We start from the raw sequence: 9,190 nt of genomic DNA on the forward strand, positions 1-9,190 counted from the left end.
CTGTCCTCTCTGCTGTGTCATAGCTTATGTTGAGTCTTGCTTTTGGCTCCATCTCTGTGGAATCTGTTCTTTCAATCACAGATTCAGCCTTCACGGCGGGGCTTAAACATCTCATAGAGTCAGGCAAGGATTCGGATTTGCTGTTGCAGGGAGTCAACTTTGTGGAATCCACCACTCTTCTAATGGGGGGGTGGGACAGGGAGGCAAGCTTACATTTTTGCATGAAGGGAGCAGTGGCTATAAGAGAATAAAGGAATTAATGTTTAACGCTCCAGATGAGAATTTTGAAATAAGATAGAGCAATTAATTAATGGAAAATGTCTTACAACTCAGTGGACACAGGGAGGCACATGGCAATAGAAAATCTGGGAGCTGCCTGTAGTGGCCCCTTATACCATTTCAGAAAGTCTTACATGGTATAATTTTTGCATGGTTACATTTTGTTTATTTGAGACATCATTTCAGATATCTGCAATCCATGATGCCCATTTCCTTCTCATCAAATCAGTACAGTCTCTTGCCTTACAACCAAAATCTTTCTTTACTTGCAGATAATGGTTTAATACATGGGTTGGCAACCCTGGTCATAGAGAGGTGCAGGGTGTGCTCGTTGTTGTTCCTACCTACAATTGGTGAATGTGGCAAGTTCTCTTAAATCACTTGTATGAGCGATTGAAAAACAAATCACTTTGTACGTGCAATTCTTGCGTGAGCCCCAATGATTAAAAAAATAGAAACCATACTCCAATAAGGGTAGACTCACACATTTGAATTCATTTAAAAAATCCATTAAATTAAAAATGACTAGATGTGAGAATGTTGACCATTCAATTCCAGAAAATGTTACCAATGTTTTTTAAATGAGCGAACTCATCAATTCAGATAACTTTGGCCAGATTATTCATTACTGTGGTAGAAAAACTACCCCAGTCTGGGTTAGATGGACTAGGTGTTCCCTCCACATTTGCTGAAAACTTCTTATGAAAATAGACACAACTACAATTGGGTTCATTGTATCACTCGGGCTGGTCTGCACAGAGCAATACATACAAACAGTTTCTCACGCAATCCCAAAAAAGACTGATCTCTTCTCCAAATGAATCCACATGTTATCCTGTTTCTCTAACACCTCCTGCTGTGGAGCTTAAACCCAATTCCACCCACTGGCTTACATCACCTTTCTCAGCACTTTTCTCATTTCTGCCCAAATCTTCTACCAATATTTACACGTCCCTCAATCTCTTTTAGAAAACATAAGTGGTTAGCTTGCTTTTCCTCTGCTAATTATATTCATGACTTGCACATGACGTACGTGGTTACCAGAAGACTGTGGCTTGATTGTAATATTATAGACTGTGGAGAATGTATGAATATGCTTTGGGCCTTTTCTAACCTGTTTTATAAAAAAGAGTACCATGCTCTTATTGTTGTAAGACTTCTTCACCCCTCCTACCACATAATGTTTTTCTAACACAGGAACATACAGAAACACATTTTGAAAGTACAGAGATACACGTGAAAGTATTTAAAAGGTAAAAGATCAATACAGTACACTTAGTATAGGATAATTATTAATACAGAGCTCTCCTTAAGAAATGTGACATACACATTACCATTAAATCTTACGTATAACTTGTATGAGAAAAAACTGCTTCATATCCTCCACTTTTTATGGTGCTATACCATTAAAATCAAAGGTTGTGAAGTCAATAAGTTTTACAATGGAAAAATGGATATGAAAAGATTGTTGGCAGATAAAAAAAAAACCTTACGTCAAAACTACAGTTTCTTGCAAATCTGAAAAACTGGTTTCCGAGTAGGGAACAAGGTAAAGACAAAATATGAAAGGGAAATAAGCGATTATAATCTAGGAATGTGCCCTAAACCAAAGATTTTACATGATCGGAAGATGCAGAACTGGCGTCTTTCCCGATTCTTAGCACACATGCGCAGTTGTGCTTTTCAGCGGCCAATAACAATAGCGACAAGATTAGCAACCTAGCTGACATAAAAGTACTCACCAACTATAATTTACCATTATCGAATTGGACTCTAAATACAACTACCTAGATTGTTAACATAACGTGTTACCTCATCAACCTTAGCTCATTAACATTATGCCTACTGCATAACGTTATTTTAGCTGCTAACACTACTTCACGTTAGGCACAGACCGAGTCGCTTCTGACCGGCGCTAATCTGATTAAAACTTCATTTTCGTTGGATTGCCTAAACAATTAGCAATTAGTGTAATTGTACTGGGTCCGGCAATCCGAACCACGCAAAGGAATATGTATTATTCCGTATTTCTAGAAATAACCCGTTTAGCTAACTGTTTTGGTAAAACTTCGCTCTCATAAAGTATCAGTTAGGACGTTTCAGGCGCGAATGGCTGCCTCTCGCTCTCCCTATCTGCCCAAACACCCCACCTCCAAATCTTTTAAAGATATTGTATGACTTCTAACACTACTTCACGTTAGGCACAGACCGAGTCGCTTCTGACCGGCGCTAATCTGATTAAAACTTAATTTTCGTTGGATTGCCTAAACAATTAGCAATTAGTGTAATTGTACTGGGTCCGGCAATCCGAACCACGCAAAGGAATATGTATTATTCCGTATTTCTAGAAATAACCCGTTTAGCTAACTGTTTTGGTAAAACTTCGCTCTCATAAAGTATCAGTTAGGACGTTTCAGGCGCGAATGGCTGCCTCTCGCTCTCCCTATCTGCCCAAACACCCCACCTCCAAATCTTTTAAAGATATTGTATGACTTCTAACACCGCAAACACGTGTTTTTGTACTTTTAGCTGTTAAAACCTGACGCTCACTAACCGGAAACGAATTATACTTGTTGCACCAGTCACTCGTAGCTACGTTTTGTCAAACACCCCGCAAGAAAGACACTGATACGTACCCCTGGTATCGCTCTCTACACAGTTAAACGCGTCCCATTGCTCAGTGCTCAGTCCTCGAACGGGTGTGAAGAATCCGCGTTATGAATGGTTATAACTACGTGACAATTGCAGTAAGAACACAAGTAGCCTAACGCACCGCAGTTGGATTGAAGCGAATCACATCAATGACGCGGATACCAAACGGGAGAAAAAATTCGAAATAAACGTTTGTTGGAAGACGTCTTGGGTGAAGGCGACCGGGGAAGCACAGCAATGAAACCACAGAAATGCAATAGAATTAAATTATTTTGTAGCGTGGCAGGGTTCCATGACGAAACTGACAAGCAATGTAATTCGGTTCAACAACTTTATTGCTCAGGAAACACGAGCACAAGTACACTGGTTTCAACTCAGCAAAACAAAGAAGCACTTCGCAATAGTGCCTGAGACAATAGCCCCCCAACCGCCCCCCCCATACCCCACATAGGGCAACAACATTTGTTTAAACAATGCACACGTTTTATTTAACATAAACAGCTAGCAAACTTAAACAGACGCATTACATTTTGCTAGCAACAATGCTTATTGTTCAAAATGGTCTCACCAACCTGGAACTGTGTGCTCCCAGTTTGCCAGTCCACACCCCTAGATGCCACAATATTTTATGTGGTGAATTAATAAAGCCAAGCAATGGCAATATAAAATATACAAAGACAGCTTTAGTTTATTCCTGTATATGTTATCCATCTCATTTTTATTTGAAGGAGGTATGGAGGGAATACTTCATTTTTTGTCAAATATTTAAAAACAATGAATAAAAGAAATCTGGTTGTCTTTTTGATGTTGGAGGGACTGTTGTTATTTACAATTATATTTGAACAATTTTGTCATTTGGGAGACGGTTTTAATCCAAAGTGAATTACAAGTGCATAGGTTCTTCCACAGGTTAAAAGCATCAAAAAAACAGTGGAGGCCAATGAGGAGTGGGGTGGTCTGAGACGACCTGGGCTGACTGGTGGTCAGGTGGCTGCAGCATTCTGGACCAGCTGGACCAGCCAGGAGGGAGTTGTAGTAATCCAGACGGGAGATGACGAGCACCTGGACGCAGGGGTGGGTGGCTTTCTCCATCACAAGATGACGCAAACAGCATATATTAGAGAGGAAGAACCTGCAGGTTCTGGCAGTGGAGGATATATGTGGAGCGAGGGTGAGGTGGTTATCAAGAGTCACCCCAAGATTCTTGGCCGTATGGGAGGAGGATACTACAAAGTCCTCAACAATCAGTGAGAGGTCGATTGTCAGAGAGGAGCAGGGATGGAGAGAAGCTCAGTCTTTCCAAGGTTAAGCTTGAGGTGGTGGGAAGTCATCCACGCAGAGATATCAGCCAAGCAGGCAGAGATCTGTTTGGTCACCTGGGTATTGGGAGGGAAGGAAAGAAAGTGCCACCGACATAAGAATGGCAAGAAAAGCAATCGGAACAGAACCAAGAGACATGGTGTATAGGGAGAAGAGGAGAGGACCAAGAACTGAGCCCTGAAGGACTCCAGTTTGTAGGGGGTGTGGGTCTGAGACTGAGCCCCATCCAAGTCACCTGGTAGGAATGATCAGAGAGGTAGGAAAAAAACATGCGAGTGCAGATCCTGTTACACTCACATCCCAGTCAGCGATGAGAGCAGAATCTCTTGGTTGACTGTATCGAAGGCGGCCGACAGGTCAAGGAAGATGAGGACAGGGGAGAGGGATTTGGCTCTAGCAGAGTGGAGTGCCTCGGTGACCGCGAGTAGGGCAGCCTCAGTGGAGTGACCACTCTTGAAACTGGACTGGTTTGGGATCATGAAGACTGTTAAGTTGACAGTTGGGAACAGACCGCACGTTCCAGAGTTTTAGATTGGAAGGGAAGAAGAGAGACGGCCGGTAGTTGTTCAGAGCAGAGGGGTCAAGAGTAGGTTTTTTGAGCCGAGGAGTGACTCTCTCTTAAGGGAAGTGGGCATAGTGCCGGAAGAAAGGGAAGTGTTGATTAGAGAGGAGAGAAAAGGGAGAATGTCATTAAAGATGGATTGTTGAAGGGGAGAAGGGGAGGGGACAAGAGGACAGGTGGTTGGGCAGTGGGATGTGAGGAGTTTCAAAGTGTCAGAGACAGAGGGGAGAAAAAGAGGATAGGGAGTTGGGGAGGGTGGTGGCTGCATTAATTTTACAGTGAAAGAAGGAAGATTGGGTCATCTCATATACAGTCTTCCTCTCTTCTGTGTCATCACTTCTGTTGAATGTTGCTTTTGGCTCTACCCCTGTGTAATCTATGCTTTCAATCACAGATTCAACCTTCACGTCTCCGACCAAAGAGGAGGAGCTTAAACATCTCCTAGAGTCAGGCAAGGATTCGGATTTGCTGTTGCAGTGAGTCAAATTCATGGAATCCATCACTATTCTAATAGGCGGGTGGGACAGCTTACACTCTTCCAAAAAGGCAGCAGTGGCTAAAAGAGAATAAAGAAATTTGTGTTAATGCTCCAGATGAGAATTTTGAAATTAGGTATCGCAATTACATATTGGAAACCGTCCTACAAGTAAGATTTGAGTGCACACAGGGAGGCACATGGGAAAATAAAATCTGGGCACTGTCTGAAGTACTTTACATTTATGGCATTTGGCAGACGCTCTCATCCAGAGCGACATACAGTTGATTAGACTAAGCAGGAGACAATCCTCCCCTGGAGCAATGCAGGGTTAAGGGACTTGCTCAAGGACCGGGGATGGAATCACTGACCTTGCAGGTCCCAGTCATGCACCTTAACCACTACACTACAGGCCGCCCTATAAACCATTTCAGAAGGTCTTACATGTAATCCATGGTGCCTTCTCTCCTTCTCATCAAAACCTTGCAGTCTCTCGCCTTACAACCAAAATCTTCCTTTACTTGCAGAGAGGGGTCGGCAACCTGGTCCTGGAGAGGCGCAGGGTATGCTCATTTTTGTTTTTGCATTAAAATCAATAACCGACTCAGACCGAAGAAACAAGGTGAGATGTGTTCATTGATCGATGAAAGTTGATTGCACAGTAAAGTGCTGAGTAACAATGAAAGCCAGCACACCCTGTGGCTCTCCAGGATCCAGGTTTCTGACCCCGTTTTTATATTTTATTATTTTTCTCTCCTTGATAAGTCATAAAACAGGAAGTGCCATCATACAGAAGTTTCTTTGTGACTCCCAAGCAGTGGTAAATGGTCAATAAGTCAAACTTTTTTTACTCACTGGTATACCATCCTACTGGTCATACTGGTTAACGCAAATCAGTTTTTGTTATTTTTACCTTGAATATTCACTAGTTATTTGGTGGTAATAAAGACCTGAAGTGCTGCCTCTTCTTCTCTGCCTAAACCCCCAGATCTTATGAAGATATTCATTGACTTCTAATACAGCAAAACTGTATTGTTGTACCTTTAGCTATTATTAAAACCTAGGGTTGCCACATTTGATTTGTGAAAAACCGGGACATCTGACGAGCGACGCCGGGCGTAAAACCATATTTGCAAATACAATATGTTAACAGTTGTAGAAATCCCTATTGCCACTCTTATCTCTCCTTTTGCAGTTTTAAGCACTCAAGGGTGCGTTTATTCACAAAACGTTGTATATCGTTTTTGTTTAGTTTTTTTGCTGCTGGTGGCTTGTCTGATTTTGTTCTCTCGTCCTCCTCGTCCGTTTCTCCCCCCATTTTATCAAACCGACAAAATAAATAAAAAATAAATCAGAAGTATTTGGCGATTACCTCTAGGCTAGCTGAATTTTCCCACGGTGGGGTCGTTGAAGTGAATCCATGCGCCAGACTGACAGCCCGAGCATCAGTTGCTAGGCGATAAGTCAAACTTTAGTATTTTTGCTCCCAATTAAAAATAAGTAAAAATATATGGCTGTGTTTTACTCTCTTTTTTAACCTGTTTACATACACGGGATTGGATGTCTAAACGTAAAGAGGAAAAAACAGAATAGCAGTAGAAGAATCCAGTTTTATTTGGACATTAAAAAGTACAAAAAACCGGGACAATTCGTGCCCCGGGAAAGAATAGTCATTTTCCAGGGCAGTCGCTCAAAATGAGAACAATCCCGGGAAAACCAGAACGTGTGGCAACCCTATTAAAACCTGACGCGCATAAACAGAGACCAATGAATCTTGTTGCACCAACCTCATTCGTATCTACGTCACAACAGTGACGCGCATATGAACGTGAGAAATATTTCAAAATAAAAGTATGTTGTAGACAATTATGAGAAATTATATGTGGTGAATTAATACAACCAGGCTATGGCAATATACTGTACCACTTAGAGAGTAGTGCAAACCTTCATGTCTCCATTAGACAGTTTAAATTGGGATTAAAATTAAGGATCCAAATCTGCCATTTCCACACATCGCATATTTCCCATAGTAGTCCTGCATTCATGTAATCTGGAGACCTCAGGAAAGCATGATTAATAAACAAGAAATAATTAAAGGAAGTTAAAACATTTTTTGTATTTATATTTTGAATCATTTATTTTAACAAGGGGTCATATCCAACAAACATAGCTAGCAATTATTTTAACACATCATCATGTTATTTAACAGACTTTCCTAAATACTGCTTGCAACAATATAAAAAATCTTTTCTACCATCTGGCATTGATTGTACAGTTAGGTTTACGACAGATTAATCTGGGGAATCTTTGTGCTCCATGCAACAAGCTTCAAGAGACCAGTGAATTCCAAAGTAACAGTAGGAAATATCCTAGCCTTTATGCAATATAGCTAACCAATCATTTGACATACAAACATCACACTGTCTCTCTTCACCCGGCTTAATATGTTCTGTTTCCCAGTGAAAGCTGAGCTGTCCTTTAATCTCTGCGATGAGTCAGGCTGCTTGGCTTGCAATCAGAAACTAGAACATTTCGGAACTTGCGTCATGGCCTTCTCTCATCTTGTTTTAGTTTGGTTTGTTCTCTTTGGCCTTCTAACCACCTGATTAAATGAACTTCAAACTTTGATTAAATGTACTTGCACTTTGTGCAGCTCAATATGTTTGAACAGACACACAGTTTTAAGCACTCATGCTGACTATTCATCTTCACAGCATTAAAATGATCCTTTAAACATTACGACGTATCATTGTAGTACTAAACGGCATTGAAAATATAGTGTATAGATATTTAGAAACATATGGAGAAAGGATATTTTTGCACATGATTCTCAATGTCACTCCAAACATTCACAGTTTTAATAAAAGCATTTTGATCAAACTTCAACATCCTCTTTGTGCGCCTCCTTATCGTGTCTGTGCTCCCTGATAAGACACAAAAAGGCTCAAAAGGCTCAATGTTCCCACACTGGGCAACACAATACTACATGGCTGCTCTCCTGTGTCCGTTGTGTCAGGATACGAACCTGTATGGACACATTAATACAGTATTAAAACAAGTAGCTGATTGATATTCATCACACTTCATCAATACTATAGATGCTACTTTGGATGAGCTTTCTGATGTCCCCGCAGACCGCTTAACTTCTTTAAGTTCATTCCACATTGGGTGCAGTGGGAGGGGCGTCATCCTGAATGGATTCGCTGGAGTCTGGTTAGTCGCAATGACAAGACATAGCTCTTCGCACACTGGGAGCAGTGGTATGGCCGTTGCCCTGTGTGAGTTAGCTGGTGGACTTTCAATCCTTTTTTTGGGAGCAGTGGTCGGAGTGTTCCCCCATATGAATTTTGGTGTGGGCTATCAATTCTGATTTTGATTTGAAGCTATTTTTACACTGGGAGCAGTGGCATGGCCGTTCCCCTGTATGGATTCGTGTGTGGACTATCAATTCCGATTTCGATTTGAAGCTCCTCCCACACTGGGAACAGTGGTATGGCCATTCTCCTGTATGGATTCATGTGTGGACTGTCAATTCTGATTTTGCTTTGAAGTTCTTCCCACAGTGGCAGCAGTGGTATAGCCCTTCCCCTGTGTGAGTTAGCAGTTGGACTGTCAATCCTTTTTTTGACTTCAGGTTCTTCCCACACTGGGAACAACAGTATGGCCGTTCCCCGGTATGCATTTGTCTGTGGACTGTCAAATTTGATATTGATTTGAAGTTCCTCCCACACTGGGAGCAATGGTATGGGTGTTCCCCTGTATGCATTTGTGTGTGGACTGTCAATTCTGATTTTGCTTTGAAGTTCTTCCCACAGTGGGAACAGTGATATGGCCGTTCCCCAGTGTGGATTCATGTGTGGATTGTCAAATCTGATTTTGATCCGAAGCTCCACTTGCGTAAG

The sequence above is a fragment of the Conger conger genome, chromosome 5, assembly GCF_963514075.1.
Source record: "Conger conger chromosome 5, fConCon1.1, whole genome shotgun sequence".
Classification (NCBI taxonomy): domain Eukaryota; kingdom Metazoa; phylum Chordata; class Actinopteri; order Anguilliformes; family Congridae; genus Conger; species Conger conger.